This window comes from Dermacentor andersoni, chromosome 3 (assembly GCF_023375885.2).
Source record: "Dermacentor andersoni chromosome 3, qqDerAnde1_hic_scaffold, whole genome shotgun sequence".
In the NCBI taxonomy this organism is placed as follows: domain Eukaryota; kingdom Metazoa; phylum Arthropoda; class Arachnida; order Ixodida; family Ixodidae; genus Dermacentor; species Dermacentor andersoni.
In genome coordinates this window covers 148444875-148472824 of record NC_092816.1, presented here as the reverse complement: position 1 = coordinate 148472824, position 27950 = coordinate 148444875, and the positions used below count along the sequence as shown (strand labels likewise).

Genomic DNA, 27950 nt, shown 5'->3' with positions numbered 1-27950 from the left:
GAGCAAGCTTGACAAAACTACGTAATTCCTATGTTTCAAGTGTTGCTACAGTGTACAGTGGAACTGATCAGTCGCACATAATGGCTAACTCACTCTATCTGGATTCCCAATCATTTCTCAATGCCGGCTTCAAAGATAAGAAACCATCAAAATTTAAAAGATTTTTTTATTCAAACGCACGCCGCATAATAAAGAGACTACGTCGACAAACTGGATACGTCCCTGTCCTCCTAAAATCATGAATTCGACGTGCTTGCGTTATGTGAAACCTGGTAACGTAGCAGTTATGACGTAGTATCGCTCTCTGGATATAAATGCCAGGCATTGTATCGCGAAGATAAAGAAATAGTTCGCGTTGCGATCTACATAAATAAATCTGTTGTGTATGACACTATGCCGCACTTCCGTGCTATGCTGCCGAGCCATGAAACGTTAATAATTAAAACAAGAAATTTTCTTTTGGGCTTTCTTTGTCTATCGTCCCCCGTCTGAGTTTATTGCAGATTTCTTTAGTTTCCCAGAATTCATACTGAATGATATTGTTTTCGTTCAAATGCCGGTTGCAATCTTAAGTAGCTTTAAGATTCACCTACTACAAACCTTTCCGCCAGTAGTCAAGGTCAATAACAAATTGCATTGAAGCAGTTTTTCTAATCTTATTGGCCTTTTGATTCGCGTCACACCCTCTTGCGAATCTCTCATTGATTTATATTTAACATTATCGGAAGAAAGTGCTACTACTGCGGGGGTTCTAACCTGCTACTTAACTGATCACTTGTCTCTTTCTTTGCATGATGCCAAAAGCATCAACCAATCCAGAATGTATTTCTTGCATTACCACAACCTTGCGTGCTATAAAACAGGGTGAAATTTAACATCTTCGTGAGTTAGTATCTTGCGCGGATTGGAAGCATCTCTTGACAGGGACAAGTACTGGCCCTAGTTCGTTATATGAGACCTTCCTAAATGAAATAATAGAACTCTGTGATCGTGCGTTCCCAGTGAGAATAAGACACAAGGGAAGAAAAGCTAAGCTCTGGATTACCTGTTCTCCTTTAAAACGTTTTTATACACGTTACAAACTTTTCAGTATGTTCTTAATTAGCAGAGGTATAGATGTTTAAAGAGAAAAACAAAATTAGAAATCGTGTAACTGCGTATATTAAACATGCTAAAAATCTGTACTATTCCGACAAATTTGCCAAAACCTACTTTTACCCCCGAAAAACAAGGTGCACCGTGAAAGATCTTCTGAAAAGAACGATTTCTAACATAGTTACTCAAATCAGCCTAGGCGATAAGACTGTAGGTGGCGAAGATCTCGCTAGTGAATTTAGCCGACTTTTTGTGACATCTGGTCAGTTTGATTAGCCTAGAGATCTTAATGCCAGCCTGAACATAAATAAACTTCAATATGACCAGTACTCTGCTTCTTTATCTCTGGTAACATCTCCTTCGGAGATCCTCAGCATCATGCATGAGCTGAAAAATAACTGGGCAGCTCGTTTTGATAGCATCGGGGTGCTGCAAATGAAGAAGTCGCCGATTTGATTTGTGTGGCGTTTTTTGACATAAATAATTCTATCTTGACTACCGTGATTTCTGTATGGAAACGCACAGCGCTTGCGTGCTCGAGTCTCTGAAGAGCTCACCCACCAAGTGCAGGTCGCACCTGCACTTTCGATACCAGGACATGACAGCAGCGCAGACGGTGGTGGTGAAAACGCGCTGCAAGCAACCGTATAATTACTATTGCAAGCAATGACTGACTGTATTATTTGAAACAACTTTTACTGCAGATGTTATCTATAAATATATGAAGAAATTTGGGGTGCTATCACGTAAAGATATTCCAAACTTTTCTTTTCCAATTCTGCAATCAGCCCTTCGCGATTGGTGAGAACTTTATTGGGCCACACCCACTTCGCCTGTCCGTCACGCGACGTCATGCTAATCGCGATAGCTCCTAATCTGATCTGACGTGTACACTGATTTTGCATTAGTGGACTGAACGAAAGAAAAATTGTTATTTCTGATTGGACAGCTTTTCTGCATTAGCCCTCGGCTATTGGTCAAAAGGTTTTCGGCTACTCCCACTTCACCTGCCTGTGACGCGACGTCACAAATTCGTGTGAACTCACCGCGTCAAAGTGATGTGTATGTGGTAAATATACATTAATATGCCAAACAAAAGTGATTTTTTTCTATAGATAGCGGCAGGCTGCTTCGTTCCGAAAGGAATAAAAGATAGCTGCCACTGATCGCTCAGGCACTGGCTACTCTCACCTGCCGGAGAGCGTGGGTTTATTTGCGTACAATAAAGCCTTTTGCGTGACCATGTGACGTTTTCGAGCACCTTCGGCACGTTTTCAACCTCGCTCAGCAGCTTTTCTTTGCTGAGGATCCTTTTTAGTGGCATTCTTTACCATCCGCTGCGTGCCGCCGCGGTTTTCGACCAGCCACCGCAAGCTAAGTAAGGGAAAACTTACCAATCGCACCATCCCCTTCGTCCCGTTGTCCATTTTGAGTGCACTGGCTCGGCCCCATCGAATCACTCTCCAATTAAGCGTGCTCCTCGCCTCTTATCAGCCAATTTAAATAAAACAAGCCTCTCAGTTTCAGCTATGTTATTCGTTTTTATGCAAACAAAAGTGACCGAAACGAGGAGAGCGTTTGATTAGTCTGTTTAGATAGCCCTGTGGGTCACCGCCCGATGCTTGCGTTGGCGGTTACGCAAATTTGACGTCAGCAGATTTGAATAAAAACATGATGTTATTGTTTTACGTTATAGGGCTCCTGTTGTACTATGCGTTGTAGGCTGTATTTCCCTTACTACCTCATGTGAGCCGTCACTCGGGAATAAAACTGCATTTATAGCTGCATTCCGAAACCGCATGAAGTAGGGTGCCTCGATGTCCTCCTCGCTCACTCCTCCACATACGAGTGCAGACAACCGCATCGTCTGCTACGGCGTCCGCCATCCGCCTAATCTGAGGGACGCGTTGCGTACGCGCGTGTGTATGAGTGAATTGTAAGCAGCACGGGGAGTTCATGTGCACAAAGATACTGTGGAAGGGCGTTACCTATTAATAAACAATTCCTTGTTTTTTTCTTGTTATGTAACAATAAATGTAATTTTGTATCGTATCTGCCTCTAAAATAGTTACATGAAAATCGCTGGCTCTCCCATAATCGAGAGTAGATGTAACCATGCAAAGGCACCTAGCAAAGCAGATTGGTTGGAGATGGTACTAGCCACAATCCTAAAATGGGTGTAGTGCTCGTTCGCAAAGGCCCACCCTATCACACAACACCGCAAGACGTCATACTGTGCAACGGACCATAGGGACGCTGCCCAGCTAGAAGATAGTTAAAGACGTCAGGGAGACGAAGAGCACTGCCCAACTAGAAGAAACGCACCTGAAGGCGGCGCTACGCTGCATTGCGTCACCTCTCGAGGCACCGGGAAGCCCGTGCCCTTAACTCACGGACCACTGGCGTTCAAAAGAGCACAGGCTACCCTCTTTCAGCGCCAAAGGATTACAGTGGATTGTATGGTGCCCTTTATCTGCGTTTTTAAGGTCGCTATTGGAAATGAAAAATAATACGCTAGCACTAGAAGCTAGATATTGAGTGATATTGCGAACAAACACTAGCAAGAACTCCGGAGCAATATTTTTTGCAACTTGTTTGGGCAGTAACTAGCGTATGTAATGCGTTCTTGTACAAACGATTGGGGGTCAAAGACCGCATTTTCTTAAGATTCGTTTTGTTTCTTTTCTTAAATCTCGTTTTGTTCTCGCAACTTCGCTGGGGCTTTTTCGTGCGTATCATCAGCCTGGGCACCAAGCATTGCGTCGTGGTTGATTAGGTGAATCAGGTATGGACAAACTAGCGCCTGCTCAACGCCCAACGAAAGCCCAGTGCTTTATCTTCAATGTACCGGTTTCGACGCCAGTTGACGCCATCATTGACTCCATTGAAGAAGTGGTAGGTGCCGGATGGTTGCAGTATCTGCAACATGACGGCGGCAAGTTCTTGGCAGCTGTCCGCTCCGCGGCTCAGGCAGCCAAGATGGCGGGAAAAGGCTCTTTGCTGCTCGCCAACAAGGTCGTACCGCTGGAACGCATGGGCACTCCAGTAGTTTATGTGACGGTCTATCGTCTTCCACCCTGTGTCAGTGACGACGCCCTGATTTCTGCCTTTGCACCGTATGGGAAGTGCCGAGGCATTTCCGACGTTGTTTTCAAGGACAGGACGGACATCAGCAATGGCAGCGGAGTGGTCATGCTCGAGATTGTAAAACCTCCATCGAATGTCATCATAGTGACTGGCTTTCAGGTAATGCTGGAATACAAAGAATGAAGAGAGCGTGCTCCAAGTGCGGAGCAGGTCATTTTGGTGGCACCTGCACATCAGCTCGATGCGCCCGATGTGCCATTTTCGGCCATACGACTGCAACGTGCAACGCGTCATGCAGACGTTGCAATGGCGTGTGCGCTACTGTTGAATGTGTGTTGCCACGTTCGTATGCTGCTACGATGACACCAGTGACGCCTGCCCAGCCACCTCTGGGAGAGCATACATCTGAAGAGGCAGCACAGACGCAAGCCACTGGTCAACCAGGAAAAAAAAAGTGCCCCAGAGGCGCCAACGCCAGCGCTCCCCGATGCCAGCGACGTTGCGTCTTCATCCACTACTGACGAATACAGCACCTAGATCCCACCTGCAACAATGGCGTCGTCTGCTACCAAAGACGACGAGGAGCCTACGTTAGACGCCCAGTCTACGCTATCACTGCGGGAACGGCTCCTTGCATGTGCTACAACACCGAACGCTAGCGAGGACGCGGATCGACGCTATCGCGGCCTCCCCGAAGTCTCGGCCAGTCCGCTGAGGTTCACGCCGGTTGCCAAGACAACGGCCGCGCTTCCGAGTGGTAGTAGTACAGCGGTGAATGAGAGACGCACACGCTCGCAAACAGCGTCTGAAGAAGCCAAGAGAATGCTCTCTTCAGAGAGCTCTACTTCATCAGAACCAATGGCGACACCTTCCAAGAAATGCAAGAAAATGCCACGAGACACCCCTACCATGGACGTTGTCTCCGATTCGGAGACGTACCAACAATGGCGCCTTACACTACTTCTGCTGCCCGTAAGGGCTGCTTTTCCTCTACTCCCCGCTACGAAGCTCAGGCAGCGTTGACCGAACGATGTTTCGCGCAGACATCGCGTTCCCGTCCCTGTGCGAGCCTCTGCAACCTCGGTATTTTAGGAATTAGCTTGCTTCCCCCTAACTTGTGTGAAGAACATGAGCAGTGCCCAGTTCGCGTTCGCTGCTGTGGTAGTCCTATGTCATTGCTTACTCTCCCGTGTTCTGGCTATTCCACTGATGCAGGATGCCGATTCAGTTCGCAAATAACCTGTAGTAAGCCACTTGCCTTAGTCTATTTCTGTATGCAACTAACTCACCATGTATTTGCACATAATGACACTTAACGCACAAGGACTTCGTACCAAAGATAAGCAGAGAGAAGTAGTAATTCATTTCACCCGCGAGAACAAAGTCGACATCCTCTTTCTTCAGGAGTGCAACTTGAGAAACAAGAAGGAATTTAATAGTTTTTGGGTTGAATTTTCTGTATAAAGCTTATTTTTCATATAGCCCCGGGAGATGCCGCGGTGTAGGAGGGGTGGTTTTTCGTGGGGTGCTTCTACATGGAAGTCACCGCCTGTTTGATTTGGAAGGTCGTGTAATAGCTTTTGATTTTTCCTGGGGCGAGAGGAAAGTGCGGCCATTGAACGTCTATGGATCCGCGGTACGTTCAGACCGCGATTGCGTCTTTGCTAGACTCTCCCCATTTTTATTAGACAACCACCCATTCTTTATCATTGGCGATTTTACCTGTGTGCTCGACCCCATGCACGACTCACGAGGGCCAAGACAAAACGCTTCTAACGCGCATGCAGCTGAATTATCTCGTATAGTTAAAAAATACAACTTATTGGATGCCAGGGTTCATATGCATGGTGGATGTTTTGGCGTCACATGGCAGCAAAGGCAATCGCAATATCGCCTAGATCGAATGTATTTCTCCCCTGAAATAACAACTCAAATTGTCCAGTGCAGCATCCTCGATCTCCCGCGGACGCCGGTTACATTTCAGATCATCCAGCTTTCTCCGTCGTGTTGAACTTCCAAGGGAGGCCAAGTGAACACACTGATATGTGGAAACTAGACATTGCTTCTTTGCGTGACCAGGTGACCCTAACCGAACTAAAAGCGTCAGTAGCTACAACAGTATGCGATTATGAATGCAATATCGAAGCATGGGATGCTTCAAAGGAAAGGTGTAGGTAAGTATGCATAGCAGCTAGCACGAAACGAATAAGAAAAGAGACTGAACAACTTTGTGAGTGCCTGAGATGGATAAGAACTGTACGAGACGGTGGCTCCCAAACACAGTTAATAGGCGAGTACCTAGACCATCAGCGTGAATGATACCATAAACTTATCAGCTGGTACTCTCGCACCTCTGCAAAGGCGTGGATGACGAATAGGCCAATTTCTGATCCTGAGGTACTGCGGCTAGCTCGTACATCCAGCAGAAGGCAAAATGGCAGCTCTTTTATCGGAAAGACTATAAAAGAAGATGGCACAGAGAGTGGTGCGAGGCGAGATATCGAAATATATTTTTGGAAGAGGTTCTCAGATGCATTTTTATTGGAAAAGATTTACAATGTAAAACTCTTGGGTGAAGAAATTTCGGATTTTTTGCTCTAACCTACCTGAAGTGGAAGATACAGGAAGTCGGAATTTATTGCCTCCAACAAATCTACAAGAAGTTTTTGATGGTATACAATCTATGAACAGCGGATCAACACCCGGTCCAGATAGCTTAACAGGCGAATTTTACCAGTCTTACTGAGAGGAAGTAGGCACTGCCTTAGTACCGCTCATTAATGGCATTCTTGCACGGGAAGGTATTCCTAAATCGCTTAATCGGGCCGCGTAATGCTGTTGCCAAAGTCAGACTCCATCCTTGCGGAACCCTCATCCTCGAGGCCTATGACGCTGCTGAATACAGACTAGAAAATATTGACACCCATTCTTGTAAATCCCACGAAGATATTATTGCCCAAAATAGTCAGTGTACATCAAACATGTTCCGTGCCTGGTCGGAGTGTATTTTCGTCTCTCAACTTAACACGTGATATCAGACAGTACACAGCAGCACGTGAAGCTTCAGGAGTATTAGGAAGCTTAGAATACCAGTACTTAATTGAGGTTCTACGATGCTATAACTTCCCTGAAGGGTTTGTAGACATCCTGCGGATGTTGTATTCGGGAACAACAGCTGAGCTACTACTTAACAGCATTTTGACACGTAGATTTGATGTGACAAGGGGAAGTGCGACAGGGCTGTCCTTTGTCACCGATATTGTTTGTGCTTGCCATTGACCTATTGTTAAGGGGTTTTAGTGAGACCCCGCTCGTAAGAGGTCTTCCTATGCCTGGAACGGGATGCAGAAAAGTATCAGCGTATCCGGATGACATCACTTTGTTTTTACGGGATGGGGACATTCTTGTAGAGGTATTTCATATTTGTAATCAATATGCTTCAATGTCAGGGGGCAAAATAAATATGAGGAAATATGAAGCAATAAATTTAGGTCGCGCTGAGATAACACTATCAGGAAACATTAAACAAACCGAGCATATGCAAGTATTAGGCATCAAATTTTGTACAAGTGGTGTTTCCCGTCACACGTGGTGAAGCATTGTCAGCTCCATTAAAGAGCAGTCGGAAGCAGTGACTCCGTCACCATTACGGCAAGCAGAAAGGGCTTTCTTTATTAAGAACGTATTGTGCAGTAAACTGGTTTGCTGCAGGGGTAGCTCTCCCTCCGTCACCAACAGTACGCGTAGTAAACACACTTATTTTCTCGTGGTCCTGGCTAAACAAGTCGCAATACGTAGCGCAGCAATTCTTTAGTCTGCCGAAATCCAGCTGAGGATGGAGCTTGCCGTGCTTAGTTACATTTAGTAGGCTGTTTTGCACTAAGAGTAGATGTGATCTACTTGATGATGATCAGTACCCAGGTAGGCCACTGCTCCTTTATTGGCTGGGCCATTACCGTCGAACGTTTATGCCGCAGAGTACAGGCAACTTGCTTCCGACAGCAGTAACGCCAGCACTCCGGTATGTGGTGGCTGCGCGTTTGCAAAGCCAGCCTGTACAACTAAGAATTACAAACTGGCTTGCGACACCAGTTTCCAGGCTTTGTGAAATGTGTGGGACAGCTTCACCTCCACGGACAGCTACAACACAAACATGGACAGCCATGCTTTCACCTGATTTGCCCTCTGAAGTGAAGGATTTTCATTGGCAATATCAGAGGGGCGTTCTATGTGCAAGAGACAGTCTTGAACGCTGGCATATGGTAGCAAATGATAAATCCATGCATTGCGCACAGAGACCAACGCGCATGTAGTAAAGGAGTGCGTTGTAGCACGCACCTTCTGCGAGCTAGTCGAAGGTATGTTTGGAATATCCATCGTGCGGACACCACAGCGCCAAGATCGGTTTGCGAGTTTCGTCTAATACAGCCCTAGCTACGTTGTGTGGTGCTTCCACAACATTGCAGAACGATCGCGGCAGTCAAATAGAGCAATGTACCCCACAATGCGCAAACTACGGGTGATAGTATGGGGTCATCTTGAACAGTCGTCCAGACTCGGTGAAGCCGAGTTTCTTCGCATCTGGTCTACGCGGTACCTAACCGTCTCCCGAGGCAAAGTCTATCTACAGCCTGAATAATGCCCCATTCTGTTTGCCTGAGTTGAGAGTTTGTATTTGTATGTGCCCCGAGTGTCTTTGATAACTTCGAGGCTGGCAATAAGGCTTTTGTGTGGACGCTGTAATGATGTTTTGTTGTTGTTGTTGTGTGTGGCAAAGCCAGTGTCAAGTAGACACCATTTATTATCTCATTTGGTAATCTGTTTTGTTTACATCAAGTATGATGTATGACATCTACTATACCTTATATTGTACTTTACTTTCATACCACGGTTGTAAGCGTGCCTACGGGTGAATCAATTTCCTTCTCAACTTGCCAGCTGCTCTCGTTTGAGTGCCCAGGTAACTGCTCTGGCTTTTGGCTCACGGTTGCTTGAAGGTCGCCGACAACGGGAGCTAAACGCATTTCATGCTTAAAACTTTCATTATGAATGTGCTCTTAGTTTAGAAAATATGGACTGTGACCATACGGACCGTATCATCACGCAGGGCCCCTAAGCTTGTTACGGTTGATTTTGTGTGGGAATGAATTAATGAAATCGATGCGAAACGCCTGAATGACAATGTGGATAATCGTCACGCTCGTCAACATGAAAAGTCTTGTCCGTCGGGTGTGTCCAACTGGATTATGCAACAGTGCAAATCGTGCTCTCCTTTGTCCTACGTTTACCCCCACAACGCCACGAAGTGGTTTCTGTCCGTGTTGTTCTGCATGGGCTGACCCGATGCGACCTACCTTCACCACCTCATCTCCAGGGAGTGGTTTCTCTCCTATTCCTATGTGTGGGTTGACAAATTGGGCCCTGACAGGGCCCGCTACTAGGAATCAAGAGAGTATGAAGGTTCCCGGATAGTGGAGGGTATTAAAAGGCCAGTGAGACGCCATGTGCAAACATATCTTTTATGCCCTTGCGTGCAGGAGCACGACCGTAGAACGTTTCTCTACTTTTTGTTTTGGAGCCTACCGTTCACCCGTAATGATTTATTAAACTTCAGTTGTTGTTTTTACATCACCTCGTCTTCCGTGCCGAACCCTCCTCAATGGTCAGCCTGCGTCGTGCTCCAAGCAGACGCTGTTAAAGGTAGCCAAACATCCGTCCCCGTAACAACATATGGTACCCGTATCAGGCTACAGCGAAAAGCACAATATGACAAATTTCATTTGAGGCCTTGATGATTCGCCACAGATATAATTAGGGATTTGTGTGACTCATATTTAGTATCCAATGATTGGAAACCTGGAATGCACATGCCGATGTCTCATTTAGTTAACTGTGTGAGCACCATGCTGTTTGGACATTCTCCAATACACTTGCGTCTTTTGCCGTTAGATACGGCTCCAAATGGATCACTATGTCACCTTACACAATGCGAAAAGCAACGTCACGAGGATTTGACATTATTCAACGACGAGGTCGTTTCGGCTTGTTTTCTCATTTTGTTATGTAGCTTTCTGCTATCTTCCTCCGGAATTGAAGTTGAGTGATGTTGGACCGTATCCAGCGAATAAGCGCCTAATCGTTGCTTGTTGTCACATGGCAAAGTCAAGTGAATATTGTCCACCATCATTCCTTGCCACGAATTGCAATCCGATAGGCCTCTATGCTTGCACCGATGGGATCTGTGCCTCCCATAAAGCAACTATATTGGGCAATTAGATCTGGACGAGGCACTTTGGTCCTCTTCTGTGCAGGGGAATACCTGTATGCAGGTGAAATATAGTCTCCACGCCGTCTATGGTGCTTGCAATTGTTACAACAGAGTAGTGGAGCCAGCGTTAAACAATTATCCCGTCCTCCGAAAGCACGGGCTCTTCGTACTCAGAGGCCTGGCGTTGTACAATTTAGGAATGACCAACGCCCAGCGTGACCATATGGCAACACGCACAATAAATTACACAATCGTACACAAAGTAAACAAACATCAACCTTTCACAAATTATCACTGCATGTCACATGTTGCATGTGGTATACAAATACTTGTGGATGATGCTACTGCTGAAGTGAATACAAAAAAAAAGCTCTTGCCCACGATAGCGTTCTATCTCAATGTACCGAACTGCAAATCAGTATTTCTCGCCTTTTTGAGCTGCTCCGAAATAAACACAGGCAACCTGCGCCAACTGGTGTGTATAAGCTGTATGTTAAGCTCTCGAAAGGCACTTTGACGCAAGTTGAGCGAGGTTGTTTTTTAACCTGTATAAATTGAACGGCTTCGTGCACATCGGCGCTACCACACCTTATGGGTTAATGGGTGGTCACGATTAAGCAGGGAATATTTCCTATAGTTTACAGTCAAACAGCATTATGAAAAAGGGTACAGATCGCACGCACTGTAGCAATCGATATAAGCGAATTCTTGCTGTTCACGTTCATTGACGTTATTTGGCAATGATATATTGACGGCATATGACATTCGTGACGTGATGTGAAATGTTACCTTCCCTGCTCCGCTTGTGTTTGTTGTTCTTGCTCCGCTCGACGTTTTACGCGAGTCTTCGTCTCCTTGGCCCTAAGTGCATGCTTCAGTGCCATTCTGGGTTCTAGCGCGGTAGCTCACAAAGTTGTCTCCTCTATCTCTCTCTCTGTATTCCCTCGCTAACATTCTCCCCACCTGCTCCATCTAATGTCGTTACTGGTGCGGGTGAGTACGGAGTAAGCGCGGCAGCTTCTGCACTGAAATTTTTGGGGGTCACGCCTAGTTACGGCGTCCAGAGGGCATTGTGGACATGCGACGCAGCGTAATTCTTGACATGAGTTTCTCGAGTCGTCTTTCCTTTGTGCCACACTCCTGTCATGTTCCGGCATAATGCCTCCTCCATTTTTTCAATGCCAGTGCAATCGCTCGCTCCCCAATGGGAGCCGTTGTTGCGCCTTAGTTCAGTGAGTTTCCGCTATGCGACTCTACGTAGATAACACGACTAATTCAGCGACGCCTGCTGGCGTAACGCGGGCGTCTGAGCGCGCACCGCTGCCGTTCCCGATGACAATTGGTACACGCTACGTCTCTCCGTCTCTCAGGAGTCAGGTTATTACACGTCTGTCAGTCTGCCTCCGACTTATCCTGTGAGACGCCACCCAGATGGTACTCCTCCCCATGACCGTAAAGCAGGTGCGAACGGCGGTGGCAGATCCGCCACGAAGGTCTGTGAGTGGTGCCGCTAGCTAACACTCCCAGGGTTCTACAAGGAAACATCAATACCCAAGAAAGTGGATGAGGAAACGGCGCCGTGGTAGCTCAATTGGTAGAGCACCGCACGCGAAATGCGAAGGTTGTGGCATCGTTCCTCACCTGCGGCACGTTGCTTTTTCATCCACTTTCGTTTCCAATAATTTATCGTTTATTTCATTTATTAATCACAAGTAATTTCCTCTATGTTGCCCATGGTTTCAGAGTTTGTTGGCTTCTTATGATATGACTAATAAAAATCGGTTAACCCCTCTCTTCGCGTTTATTGCATAACGAGGGTCTCGAATCCAGCAACATTGATGCCTTCAGGTAGCATGTGTGGGTTTATTGACCGGTTGCCTTCAGCCAATAAGATCACGGTCTTGTGACGCCTGTGGCAGAAAGGGCGTTCCACATCCGCCGCCAGGGTCCTTCAGCGGTAGGGCTGGCTAACACTCCCAGGGTTTCACTAGGAAACATCGTTGGTGTCCTTGTTCCTTGGTGTCAGTGTTTGTTGGCTTCCTATGATATATGTCAGATAATATAGAGTCAAGGAAAACAAATGCGCCTCCTTTCCACCCTCTGTAAAGCGATGTACAGCGAAGCTGGTGCGGGCGTTCGACAAGTACCACCGCACTACCTGACATTAGAGAACGATAGGCAAATGCCACCACCACAAGCGATATACGTCACGAACGTACCCACGCAAGTGTACGTAAGCGCAGCATACGTCCTCGTTCTTCTAGGCTGTTCGCCAGGCGAAAGACCCTATTCAACTAAATCAATTTTAAAAGCAAATTGCGTCAGAAAATGCGGTAAGTACGATTTACACAATGATGCAGACCTGATAGCGTTGGATTGTAAACGAGTACACTAGAAAAAATAATATATTACGCAGAAATTGAAAGACAAAGCCATTGTTTAAAGGCGCCGCATGCTGTCCTATGAGGTCTATCCTAATTCATTCTCGTACACCCTGCTCCTGGTGCAAGTGCGTTATTGAACGAATTCAATTTTTTGAAGCAAAACTTACTATAAAAATCGTAAAGCACAACTACACACAATTATACATGATAGTATAGGAGTGTAATTCGACTCGACGAGAAAACACACTTCTGTTACGCCAAAACTCAAGCACAAACTTCTATAAACCTGCCATAGTTGTAGTATTGTTGGACAGTACCATAATGCCGATTACCGTAACAGCACACGTTGTGCGTCAGATGCACCTGGCAGAGTGCCCACGAATTAAGGACAGATACACTGTGTGCACACGTTCGTCACTCTAGCACACAGGTCTGCCCCCGGAAGGGCAGCATACATCTTCTACGCCCGCTGCCTGGTACAAGTGCGCTATTGCAGGATTTGAACTTCTCAAAGTAAAATGTGCCAGAAATATCGTAAAGTACAACTTACATACAACTATACATGATAACATCGTATTGTAATCCGATTGCACCAAAGAAACACATTTATGCTATGCCAAAACTCAAACACAAACCCAAACTCAAACACAAACTCAAACACAAACCAAGAAGAGGCTACTAGCTTCGCTGTAAAGTTTTTGATGAGACTGCATCAAATGGCACGTTGGGCAAGAAAGCCGGCGTCTCTAGCAGCGAAACGGCTCCTAAATTCCCATTGGCTGCGACGCACGACGCGAGCGCACCTCGACGTAGCAGAGCATGTGAAACAGTGTTGCGTGAATGGAGAGTGCATCGTCGCGACGCCGCCTCGCCAGTGCGTCTCGACACAGCAGATACGGCGACGCGACGTCTCCGGCCAAGAAGGGTTGTCGGCGAGGCAGTCGCGTAACGCACGCGTGCGGGTGCCGCCGTCTCGCTCTCGGAAGACGGCCTCGAGGTCTCTATGCCTTTCTTTCTCAACCCCTCCACTGGGATTAACGGCTGGGTGCTCGTGCCGGCCTTGCTGGCCGCTGCTGCTCCCTTTATCTCTTGTCGCGCAGGGCATCGGTGACATGCGGCGTTGGCAAAACAGGCTGCTGCTTGCTGGCTCGGGTAGCACGTACCGCTGCGGTACATTACTCGCAGCGCGACACATCGAAGGACCGTTGAGCGGCGTTCAAGTGGATATTAATTCTCTCGCATTCACAACTCGTACGAAGTATTTAGGTGCCATCGAATCTTTTTTTTATATAGCTCTATGTTGTAAAACATTTCGGTTCACAGTTTGACTTCGTTTGATAGAATTTAAAAATTTTGATAGAAGTTATAAAACTTGGGAGCTGGATTCAGTGCGTAATACCAAAGAAGCTGTTATGCAATGCATACGTTACCATTCTTGTTTCCAGCTGAATTCATGGCAACTTCTTCATATGTACGATAAGCAACTTAGTTATATGTATAATAAAAGTTTCTATTTGAGAATTCATAGTCGAAACAGAGCCATCAACCACGGGCCGCACGACTACCTGTTTTTATTATACCAGCAAAATAAATCCTATGCCTGCTTACAGATGTTATTTGTTAATACGGTATTGGTCTGTGCTGTCGAATTCATCAATCAAATACATGTAATTATGTTTAAAACAAGAATCATGGACCACAAGCTGCACAACTCCCTCTTTTGATATTGCGGAGCAAATCCAGCGACCGAATTTCAACATTCAGCCGCCATTTTTGTATATCCCGCTAAATAGCTGTGAGAGGTAGTCGAACGATGGCACGAAATATTGCAGTGGCGCGGCGCAACTTGAATATTTTTTTTTCTTGACGCACACAAAAAATTATTTTGAGACTACTGTAGAAGAGTTATTGCAGTCTTTACGGTGCCTGCGTTCCGCCGCGTGTTTTTATGGAGCGCTTCAATCGGTTGCTAATCTCCAAGGCGAGGATAAAAATTCCTTTTGTTGTAAATTCAGGTTTCTATTGAGAGCCTGTGCGCAATATGAAGGTGCAAATAAAATGTGATCAGATAGTTCTCATTAGAGATGAGCCCTTCGTAAAAGCACTTCGAAGTTTTTCTTACGTGACAATATTTTTGACACCAATTTTCAAAGTTGCACCAATTTCGTCATATTTACCTTATACATAAAGGAAAGCGACTATTCTAGTTCTCAACGAAAGTAGGTTATCCCGCTACTTGGGGCTGCTGAGTGCCGTAGGAATCAAGTAGTCAGAAATATAGTTGCAGGTGTATGGCATTGGAGTATGCAATAATATTGTAACTTAGATTGCACAATATCTAATTACACATATTATAGTCCTTAGTTGCGACCTTCTGGAAAACTGCCAAATTATGACAAAGTTCTTCCTCAAAAAAGGTTTACCGCAATCTTTCGAAGTGACCGAAAAGTGTGTTATTTCTTTTTTGCGAGGGAGTGGGGAATAATCTTTCGAGAATGCTGGTTTCAAAAAAAGGAAAAGTCTCTCGATAACAAAAATTGCAGGTATGCAAACACATGTGAATTTGCGTAATAAACGGTATACTCTAAAATGAATATATCTTCAATAAAATTACCATAAGGATCCTTCAGTTTTCCATAACCAGTTACAATAAGAGTGGTGATAGAATCTCTGCACCGGAATGTCTCCGTACGGACGCAACAGAGCTGGCTGACTGCTCTGGTGCATTAGCTTGAGGAACAATAGAAGAGGCTGCTGCTCTGCGCATAAGTCCGTGAATGAATTGATTGTTCCCTAGCCATATGAAGTCTTCTGCTAGAAATCGCTTTGGGGAAGAGCACGGGCCCCTCTGAGACAACACTACATCAAGGGGAGATCTATGACTTTGGCCCTATGTAAGCACAGGATATATATAGTGCACGGTAGAAAAACTTTGTACACAAATGACTGTGGCGCAGTGCTGATCCTGGGGTGTGCCTCGGAAATAAACACTTTGTTGATAAAATACAGATAAGAAACATGCACCCGTGAGTTCGCGTGATTTCTTGGGTAGAAAGGTCCGAATTGGAGGCTGAGAACCCCAAAGAACTCGTTTAAATATTCAGCTTCGCGTGGTAAATGCGGATCCTGTGCAATATCGAATATATGTGGTCTCATAGAATAAATGACGAAAGGTACATCTTTCCTTTATGTCCCTGTAGTGTCGATTAACCTTAATTTATCATAAGATGATTCTTTATAGCACAATAACACGAAAAAAAAAAAAAAGAAAACGGAGGAAGGCATTTTTCTCTTTTCTTTTTTATCAGGGTTTCGCGCTAAAAAGCGTTACGTTAAGTAAACACCAACTCGCCCAGATAGTAGTCATCCTCAAATGAATTTATCGGGGGGTATTCTTTGAAGCACTCCTTTTTACGGCAATTAAATTCTCGTAATCCGATATATATATATATTGTAAGCACTATTAACGTACTTCGTCGTTTTCATTTGTACATAGCCATCATCATCTTCCCTCTTCTTCGACTTCTTCGCGCGTGAGCTGCGGGCGTTGCCTTTTTTGGAATAAACAGCGCTGGACAACTTGATCGGTCTCGGTATTATAAAGTGGTGGAGGTACGTCAAGATCCCGACGTCCTCTCGCGTTCCCGTCCTCCCTGGAGCTCCGTTCCGGTCGCCGCCTGCACCCAGCTACCCCTACAACAATGGACACTTCCAACCCCGGCCCTTCCGGCGCCTCTAACCCTACCACACCGACGACCCCACCTGCGGCGCCCTCTTGGACTGTGACGAGCCCTCAGCGCGATCCCCCTGTCTTCGCGGGACTCCGCGGTGATGACGTAGACGATTGGATCGACCACTACGACCGCGTGAGTTCTTGCAACAAGTGGAACGACACCCAGAAATTGAGGCACGTCGCCTTCTACTTGACCGGTGTTGCAAAGACGTGGTATTTCAACCACGAATCCGACATCGCGGATTGGTCCACGTTTACCTCGAAGCTGCGGCAAATCTTCGCTTCCTCGTCTGGCCGTGCAGAAGTCGCCAAACAGAAGCTGGGAACGCGGCGCCAACTTCCCCAAGAGTCTTACACCTCATACATAGAGGATGTCTTGGCTCTGTGCCGCCGTGCGAATCCTAGCATGACGGAAGCCGAACGCGTTCGCCACATCTTAAAAGGCATTGGGCCTGTCGCATTCAACGCCTTAATCGTGCAAAATCCGGCTTCTGTCCAAGACATCACTTCAACGTGTCAACGCCTCGACGAGCTGCAGTCTATTCGTCTCCCACATGACTGCAGCGATCCTCAGGTTCCCCATTCTCCAGATCTACGTGCTCTTATCCGCACCATCATCCGCGAAGAGCTTCAACTACAAGACCTCAGGCGTCCACCTGCTGCCTGCGCCCCAACCCCCGCCTTCGACTTGCGCGAGGTCGTAAAGCAGGAGTTGACAGCGATGACTACACCCATGACGCATCTTGCTCCGGTAGCGCGCTCCACACCTACCTACGCGGATGTTGTTTCGCTACCCACCCCTACCGTGCCTTCCGTGCCTACTGGCGCTTCCTATGACCATTTGGCTTCGATGGGAACCAGAGCACTTGCTGCGCCATCGTACCCTCAGTGGCGTCCACCTCGTCCAGTTTGTTTTTACTGCGGTATACGCGGCCATATATCTCGCTTCTGTCGCCGGCGCCAGCAGGATGAAAGGCGAGGCTATGCTGAGCACGAAAGAGACCGCACTCGCCGATCAGACGACTACTATCCCGGACCGTACTCGTCCCCGCAACAGCGTTCTCCGTCTCCACCAGCTGCTCCCAATCTGCCTCATAGTTCCCGTTCGGCCAGACGTCGTTCCCCATCCCCTTACCGGCGCTCTACATCACCGCTTCGCAACACTTCCCATTTTGTCGACCAGCACTCGGAAAACTAACTGTTGCAGTTTTTGGAGGGGAAACTGCTTCTTATCGGTCTTCAAAAATTCCTCCTGTTCGCCCGGCCAACATGCTTTCTGTGACTGTCGAAGGTGCTCCCGCGTCAGCTCTCATCGATACCGGTGCCGCCGTTTCTGTTCTTCGGAGTGATCTGTGTTCGCGGCTCCGTAAAGTAAAAACGCCTTATCTTGGACCTATTTTGCGTGGTGCTAATAATGCATTCATTCACCCTGACGGACAGTGTACTGCTCGTGTTCTCATCGACGGCATACGCCACCACATCGAGTTTATCATCCTTCCAACGTGTATCCATGAACTTATACTGGGTTGGGACTTCCTACATTCTGCTTCAGCCGTCATTTCATGTAGAGAGGAAGTTGTCCACATCACGGATACAGAGCTTGAACCTGTTGCGGACTCTTCACTTTCATGCGTGAACTTGACCATCGCTGCCGACTACGTCCTGCGTCCTGGTCACGAAGACGTTGTAGCCGTAACGTCCAGTCAGATCGCCGACGGAGACGCCCTAGTCGCCCCTTCTTCCCGCTGTACTTCTCGCGGATTTCTCATTGCCACCTGTCTCGTCCGGTTTTCACGCGGCCGCGCCCTTCTGTCTGCTTGCAACACGACCCCAGATCCTGTGATGCTGCCCAAAGGGATGACTGTGGCAACCCTCGCCGACACTCAACCTATCTCTCTAGTCGCGCTTTGCCCTTCTTCATCGCCAGCCCCAACCTCAGGTTTGGATGATTCTTTCCCTCCTCCAGCCGTCCTTGGTTCTGACCTAACAGCCGCGCAGTCCGAAGCCCTAATGGTGGTCTTGGCAAAACACAAAGCCTGTTTCGATAGCTGTTCCCCTGTGTTGAGCCAAACTCCTGCGGCTACACACCGCATCGAAACCGATGGTTCCGCTATTATACGACGACGCCCCTATCGTGTATCGCCGTCCGAACGAAAGGTCATTGAACAACAGGTTGCTGACATGCTTGCGCGGAAGATAATACGACCTTCATCTAGCCCATGGGCGTCTCCCGTGGTCCTGGTAAAGAAAAAAGATGGCTCAGTTCGCTTTTGCGTGGATTATCGAGCGCTCAATAAGATCACACGCAAGGACGTATATCCAATACCTCGAATTGACGACGCTTTGGACACACTACAAGGGGCGGAGTATTTCTCCAGCCTTGATCTTCGGTCAGGATATTGGCAAATTCCGATGAACGAGACTGACAAAGAAAAGACCGCATTCGCTACACCGGATGGCCTTTATGAATTTAACGTGATGCCTTTTGGCCTTTGTAATGCTCCTGCCACATTTGAGCGCATGATAGACAACGTCCTTCGTGGTCTAAAATGGAAGACATGCCTCTGTTATCTGGACGATATTGTCATCTTTTCGTCTGACTTCAGCCAACATCTTCATCGATTAGACGAAGTTCTCAAGTGCCTTGCGAATGCTGGTCTCCAAATCAATACAAAAAAATGCAAATTTGCAAGCAAAACAATAAAAGTATTGGGTCACGTCGTCTCAAAAGCTGGCATCCAGCCTGACCCCGAAAAGATTAGTGCCGTTCTTCAGTTTCCTCGCCCCCAGCAACAGAAAGATCTACGTAGTTTCCTCGGCTTGGCGTCATATTTTCGTAGATTTATACGCAACTTCGCAGCAATAGCAGCTCCTCTACACAAGCTACTGGTTACCGGTGCCTCTTTCACGTGGACTAGCGACTGCGAGTCGGCTTTTCAAGCTCTTAAGCGGCATCTTACTTCTGGACCAGTGCTTCGCCACTTCGATAATCGTGCCCCCACCATACTCCATACTGACGCAAGCGCACAAGGTATTGGCGCAGTACTTCTGCAACGTAATACAGAATCTAAAGAGCAAGTCATAGCATATGCCAGCCGAACACTTTCTCCAGCTGAGCGGAACTACACCATTACAGAGCAAGAGTGCCTGGCTATCGTTTGGTCGATTCAGAAATTTCGCCCATACCTTTACGGCCGCCACTTCACCATCGTCACCGACCATCATGCTCTGTGTTGGCTGTCATCAATGAAAAACATGTCAGGACGCTTAGGACGCTGGATACTGCGATTGCAGGAATATGACTTCACTATAACATACAAGTCTGGAAAACGCCATCATGATGCAGACGCATTGTCTCGCTGCCCACTCTCACTCTCTCCCGGTAACGCGCCGTCGTCTTCCCAACCACGTCGTTCCGATGCTACGCTTGCCTCCCACCAGCTCTCGATAACGCCCCTGGACCAAGTTACGCTTTCATCACGCTCTGATTTCGTCTCGCTTCAGCGGGCCGACTCCTACTGTCGAGCTCTCATGGATCGCCTTAGTGGTTTCACCGAACCACCCAACAGCCGCTTGCGACGCCAACTTCGACAATTCCGCCTTCAAAGTGGCGTGCTACACCGCTACGTTTACCACCCAACAGGTCACCGGTGGGTCCCAGTTCTACCTCGCTGCCTTCGCTTGCGGGTATTAGAGGCACTTCACGACGATGTATCGGCTGGCCACTTAGGCTTCCACAAGACTTACGACCGCATAAAGACCCGCTGCTTCTGGCCTGGCCTATCCACAACGGTGGCCAAATACATTGCCTCTTGTGCATCATGTCAGCACCGCAAACGCTCGACATCCCCTCCTGCCGGTTTACTACAACCTCTCCCTTGCCCGGACGCACCTTTTGAATTTGTTGGCATTGATTTATATGGTCCCTTGCCGTTGACACCCTCCGGTCACCGTTGGATTGTCACTTCGGTCGACCATTTAACAAGATATGCCGAGACTGCCCCTCTGCGATCCGGCACCGCTTCTGAGGTCGCCGACTTTTTCTTGCGCGCCATCGTCTTGCGCCACGGGGCTCCTCGCGTTCTTCTCAGTGACCGCGGCAAGGCTTTCATTTCACAAGTTCTCGAGGAAGTTCTTCGAGCCACTAATACCGTCCACAAATCTACTTCTACTTATCATCCGCAAACCAATGGCCTTACTGAGCGCTTCCACCGTACGCTGTCTGACATGATTGCCATGTACATCCGTCCTGACCACACTGACTGGGATAAAATTCTTCCTTTTGTGACATTCGCATATAATACTGCTATTCAACGGACTACCGGCTACAGCCCTTTCTTCCTTGTGTATGGACGATCTCCTTCCACCATATTCGACAGAGAACTATTTTTCGCACCTTCTTCGCCTGACGCGTCGCTTCCAGAAGATTTTGCTGCCCGAGTTGCGCATTGCCGTCAAATCGCCCAGCAAAGCACAGAAGCTACCCAAGCTGAGCGCAAGCGTTACTGCGACAACAAACGCCGTGACCTACGTTTTCACCCAGGAGACCAAGTCCTGCTTTGGACTCCAGTCCGCACCCCAGGCCTCTGTGAGAAGTTCCTTCCACGCTACATTGGTCCATACACCGTTGTGCAGCAAACATCTGCAGTGAACTATCTCGTCCGCCCAGTACACTCCGTCACTGACCGGCGCCGCCGGAATGCCGAAATTGTTCACGTGTCGCGGATGAAGCCCTTCACTCCCCGTTTAGATAATCTCTAATCTGCGGCCAGGCTGGCCGCTTCCATGACGGGGGGAAGTTAGTGTAAGCACTATTAACGTACTTCGTCGTTTTCATTTGTACATAGCCATCATCATCTTCCCTCTTCTTCGACTTCTTCGCGCGTGAGCTGCGGGCGTTGCCTTTTTTGGAATAAACAGCGCTGGACAACTTGATCGGTCTCGGTATTATAATATATATATATATATATATTGTTATATATACGACTTTTACTTCCTCTAAATGATCAAGTTTGGTCATCTTTCCAACAGACCGGCGCAACCGAAAGGCCGCGCCGGACATCGGTCCGAAGACCTCACTAAATCATTGAATCGGTAGTAGCGACGGGCGGTGTGTACAAAGGGCAGGGACGTAATCAACACGAGCTTATGACTCGCGCTTACTGGGAATTCCTCGTTCAAGGGGAACAATTGCAAGCCCCTATCCCAATCACAAAAGAAGTTCCACGGGTTACCCAGTCTTTTCAGACAGGGATAAAGACACGCTGCTTCCTTCAGTGTAGCGCGCGTGCGGCCCCGGACATCTAAGAGCATCACAGACCTGTTATTGCTCTGTTTCGTGCGGCTAGGAGCCGCTTGTCCCTCTAAGAAGGTTGTAAGGTGCTGGGAACCCCGCACCTATTTGATAGGCTAGAGTCTCGTTCGTTATCGGAATTAACCAGACAAATCGCTCCACCAACTAAGAACGGCCATGCACCACCATCCACCGAATCAAGGAAGAGCTCTCAATCTGTCAATCCTCCCAGTGTCCGCGCCGGGTAAGTTTTCCGGTCTTAACCTAACCGACTACTTAACCTAAATTTACTAATTAAGTTTTTGACATATTACCTTACGATGACAGACATTGTATGTACAAATTCTAGTGGTTGAGACTACGAGGTATATCCACCTGAAATAATTTTGGCTGGATGATCGCTTTACTAGATATCAGACCTGAAAGTTGTGGTAAAAATGCACTGTTGTTCCACTTCCTTTCTTAAAGAAACACAATTTTATTCATTGAAGCACAAAGGTTACTCGACAGCCAATTAATTTTTTCACGAAGTTCGGCAAATAATGTCTAGAAATTCGTGTGATCCTTAGAACTCATTCCAAGCTGATACACCTGGGCAACTCCGAGGCTAGAGTTTTCGAAGTGCAATATGTGCCATAGTGGTATAAAAGTTTTAAGAAAAGATAAGATGCCTCAGAAAGGCTGGTCTTTCTGAGGCACCTTATCTCTGTTTATAGCTTTCACACCACAGTGTGCTATGGCCTCTGTCAGCCTCATTCTTGATTTTCGATATGTACTAAAAGAGAAATCGATTAGAATTAATTGATGTGTTTTTCCTAATTGGTTGATTATGAATCTGCAATGTTTGTTCAAGTAAAATCCGCCTCTTCGAGTACGCCATATCGTGGACGGGAATTGTGCTGTCGGACACAGGTAAATTTTAAAATGCTTGAAAGTATTCGCTGAAATACCCTGTATGTAACATGGAAATAAGAAAAGTGTAGTGTTCCGAATTTTGATGTAGTCAGGAAGGCATAAAAACCTTTAGAATACTCTACAGTTGCCCCTACGGAAAGTGAGGACCAATGCAACTGATAATTCAAAACAATTCTTCAATTTGTTACTGTATTTCACCTTCTGCGAAGTAATAAAACGCAGAACATGAGGTGACTATACACATCGTGTCGCGGTGGCATTAGGAACGTAATTACACAATTGTAGCTTACCGATCATTTCTTACATCATAGAGACATTTACTTAACTTAACGAAAGAGGTCACTGACCACAAAATAGATCACAGAGAACAGAAGAGCAGACTTCGACAACTTTAACAAACTTGCGCGTTTCGACGAAAACTTTAAATGTCCTAGCTGTTCAGTGAACAGAAGCTGGAAATTATAAAAGAAAGTGTATTCCTGAGTACGTTTCCCATATCATCGTCAATTCTGATTCCAATACCGAACTGTTCAACAAAGAGCTTAAATCTTTTTTGAACAACAAAAACAAAAGCGCCCATACAGGAAATGATGGTAAATAGCAACCCTGTAAGGCAGGAAAAATATTGCGCTTGTGTAAGAGAACACCTAAAAGAACGAGCAGAAGAGAAAGGTAAATGCTTTTCGTTTGGTATACAAGGAATCTTTCAAACCAACCCCGGCGATTCTGGGAAACTCTCCACACAGTCACAATAGAGTCATGTAGAGCTTTCTATACCCGACGCAAAGCAACCCTTTTTGAGGAATGTACTACTCTATATCAGACTTTTCTCCCAATAACGATTGCGATGCTGGTGCTTTAACAAAAGTCTGCGCAAAGATAACGCTCGAAATTTAAATAAACAACGAACATATATTTATTTATTTAGCTTCCTTAGAAATGCGCTATCAGATCGTTGCGACACAATTGGTGCTAAACTAATAAAAAGTACCGTCTCCCCACGAAGCACAATATGTCAGCTAAGATTCACGCACTACCTTGGAAATAGAAAACACTCCTAATGATTTGAAAAAATATTCATGTTAGTCCCATATTTAAATCGGCTAATGCGGTACTTGTGTCTATCATTTTACCTCATTCATCAGAATTCCTTTCAAGATACTTTAATACAATATAACAGCGAACATATCGATACTTCTGAAATCAAATAACTTCTATACCAACCAAAATGGCTTTCGCGAATGCCTTTTGCCCGTGAGCCAACCAGCGGAACTCACTCAGGACAAGGATTAATGTGCAAGGAGGCTAATCAGATTGATGATATGTTTTTATAATTTGCAAGGTGCAATCAATCACGCATTACATGCTCACCTGCTATTAAATATGTCACTATTCGCTCTTTCGCGTTGTTTATCAGTCAGCTGGAACATTTTTACAGGGCCTGCGCTGTTCACTTCTATTACCAACCACAGATCTAGCCTCAGGCTTCGAGAGAGAGAGAGAGAAAGCAAGGACAGGAAAGGCAGCGAGGTCAACCAGAAGAGCATCCGGTTTGCTACCCTACAATGGGGGTGGAGGAAAGGGGAATAGAAAGAGAAAAAAGAGGAGAACGTGAGCACAGTGCGTGTGGGCGGGACGCTATGCACAGGGACACTATAAACGGTCTCCTAAGCCGGTGCACTTCAAGTATTGCACTAATGCACGATTCGCATTTCGTGCCAGTGACGGGTGTGGCCCCGGTCCGAGTATCTTTGACTCGGTGAACGGTCTTAAGTCCAGTCGGTATAAAGTTTCCCGCAGAGAAAGGCGTTGTACATCGTAGCGAGGGCAGGTACACAATAGGTGCTCGATGGTCTCCTCGCACCCACAGGAATCGCACATGGGGCTCTCGGCCATTCTCAAACGATGGGAGTATGAGTTCGTGAACGCTACTCCCAGCCACAAGCGGTACAGCAAGGGTGCTTCGTCGCAGGAAAGGCTAGATGGCAGTTGTAGCCGTAGCGTGGCGTCCAGTTTATATAATCGGCGATTGAAGGCACTTGAACTACAGAAATCTTGCGACTTTCTGCGTGCATGTAGGCGTAGTTCCCTGGCAGCGTCCGACCTCTCCAAAGGTATCGAACGCGTCTGGGTATCTCCGTGCGTAGATCGGGTAGCGTTGTCAGCAAGGTTGTTGCCGACGATGCCACAGTGAGCAGGAATCCATTGAAATATGATGGTGTGCCCTCTTTCCAGAGCATGGTGGTGCACTTCCCTGATGTCAGATGTCATCTGCTCGTAAGTCCTGTGACGTAATGCAGACTTGATGCTGTGAAGAGCTGCCTTAGAGTCACAAAATACGACCCATTTCTCTGTTGCCTATTCGCTGACGTACATCATACCGGCATGGAGAGCTCTGCCGATGTAGATGTAGTCGTATGCGACAATTTGAATTTAACTGTAACATTCTTGTCTGGAACGACTGATGCTGGTACGGGCGGTCGAACCATCGGTATATATATGTATGTGGTCATGATACGTCTGTTGCAGTAATAGGAGTGTAAGTTGCTTCAGAGCCGGCGATGGATGATCGGACTTTCTTTGTAATTCCAGGAATAGCAAAATTCACTTGAGGCTGTCGTAGGCACCACAAGGGTGATGAAGGCTTCGTCGCCGGTGTAAAATATGACGGTATGCACTCTTTATGAGCGTTAATCACTCTTGAAAAGGTCGCTTGAGGTCTCTCGGCTGGTAGGGAGGCCAAATGATGGTCGGGGGTCCTTGACAGATGGCGAATGTGCTCTCTGAGAGTCGACAGCTACGTGTGTTTTGATCATATGGTCCCCAGCGATGGCAATTGTTGCTGCTGTTGACGTGCACCGAGGCAGCCCTAAACACATGCGTAGGGCTTAACCTTGTATGCTCTCCAAAGCGCGAAAGTTCGTCTTGCATGCATTTGACAACACTGGTAGACTGTAACGTAGGAGTCCGAGAAACAGTACCCTGTAGAGCTGCATCATAGAACGAACTGGTGTAGCCCAGTTTTTCCCGCAGAAAAATTTAAAGACCTGAGCAATTGCAACTAATTTCTTCTTTAGATAGACGCAGTGACGCCTCCACGAGAGGTTGCGGTCAATGATTACACCCAGAAAGCGATGTCTTAGCATAGGATACAGCTTGTTCATTGATTGAAACAGGATACGATGACATTTGTTTGCGCGTAAAGCCAACCAATGCGCACTTTTCAGTAGAAAAGCTGAGGCCTTGTTCTCGGAGATAAGACGCCGTCATGGTTGCCGCCCGCTGAAGCATGGCTCGTACCTGAGGGCGAGTCACCGCAGAAGCCCAGATGCAAAGGTCGTCGGTGTATACTGAGACGTGGACTGACATAGGTAGGTACTCCGCTAGTCCTACCAAGACGAGGTTGAACAGAATGGGGCTCAACACTCCACCCTGCGGCACACCACGGCAGATGTTATGTTCCGAAGTTGGGCCGTCTTCAATCTGTAAGAAAAAGCACCTCTCAGTCAAGTAGTCCCGAATTCATTGATACATCCGGCCACCAACTCAAAGAGCCTCAAGTGAGTTCAGTATGGCCTCATGGGCGACGTTGTCGTATGCTCCTTGTATATCTAGAAAAAGAGCCACTGATAGGCGCTTGAGGCGTTTTTGATTCTGGACCCAAGTTACGATGTCAATGACGTTGTCAATGGACGAGTGACCTCGACGAAAGCCCGTCATGGCGTCCGGATAGATGTTGAATCGCTCTAGGTACCATTTCAAGCGAGCAAGAATCATTCTTTCCATTACTTTACCGACGCAGCTCGAAAGCGCAATCGGACGATATGATGAGAGCTCAAGCGGAGACTTTCCAGGTTTCAGAATGGGGATCAAGCGGCTCGTTTTCCATTGTCTAGGCACGGAGCCGTTCTGCCAAGACTCATTGTAGTAGCTGAGCGGCTCATCACGTGCGTCATGTCCAAGGTGGCATAGGGCAGCATACTTGATGCCATCAGGCCCTGGTGACGAAGAACGCCTGCAGGTTGCCAACGCAGCATGGAGCTCTTCGAGTGAAAAGGGCACATTCATTTCTGGTACACGTGCCTCAGGGATGTCATTAAATGCTGCGTCAGTAATGATGGCCACGGACCCCGCAACCCTTGCACAGAACTCTTCAGCCACTTGAAGTTCCGAGCGGAGTTGGTATAGGGCCAGAGCAGCAAAGGGCTTCCTTTGATGCGGAGATGAGCGAAGACCCCTAACCGTTCTCCATATGTGCAAGAGCGATATGTGCAAGTGCAAGAGCGCCGTGATACCAAAGTTAAATCCAAGCAGCTGCTATAGGTCGTTCCCCAGGGGGCTGGCTTGTCGCCCCTGCTATTTTTACTTCTAGAATACCTCGCTTTGTAAAACTAAAGCTAAACTAACACTTCTTGCCTACCATTGCGATGCCTGTAACCCCATAATTCCTGAGGACTGCAAAACCCTAGAGAATGGCGTCAACCTTGTCGCCAAATGGTGTATGAAAGCACACGTGCCTCTTAACCTCACCGAATGCAAGCATCTCCGATTTACCAAAAACACCCCATTATTCGCCACTCATACTGAATAAATTTCACTATAAATGGAAGAACTCAAAAGAAATACCCCTGTTTGCTTCCTAAGACCTCGCTTTCATGGCCACCTATATTGAAACCGTTTGTTCAGGGGCCTCACAAACACTTGGGCAATTTCAACGCCTTCTAAAATGTGCCTTATCCGACACAAATAACCTTGTGTGTCAGGCATGGTTTATAACAAAACTTGAGCACGTGCATCTGTCTCATATCCTTCGCAAGCACGTCTTGCTCAGGATATTGAAGGAATCCAAAGTCGCACCGTGTGCTTTATCACATCGCAGTTTTCAAACCAAGTAAGCGTCATCCAATTAATCCAATCCACGTATTCGTCTTAACGTTTCCATCTAGGCATTTTGATTTCTTTGAAATGGTGCCACCGAAAAACCCAAAGGCGACATAAGAGCGCCCGTGTTTCTGTGGCGCGCTATTTTAAAGAAATGTCATTCCGTGTTCCTGTTTTTCTGTGGCGCCGTTTTAACAAAATTAACCCTTAGAAACTCACCTAACTGTCAGTTCTACTTGTCTCGCCGTGTCCTATCACGCCTCGATTTCCTGCAGTCATCCAGTATCATGGTGC

At 47.0% G+C, this 27950-nt stretch overlaps 1 protein-coding gene across 1 annotated transcript in view; it reads left to right on the top strand.

Moving 5' to 3' along the window:
- LOC129383112 (uncharacterized) overlaps positions 1-27950 on the top strand; it is a 49201-nt gene that overhangs the window by 13330 nt on the left and 7921 nt on the right. The window lies entirely within an intron of this gene.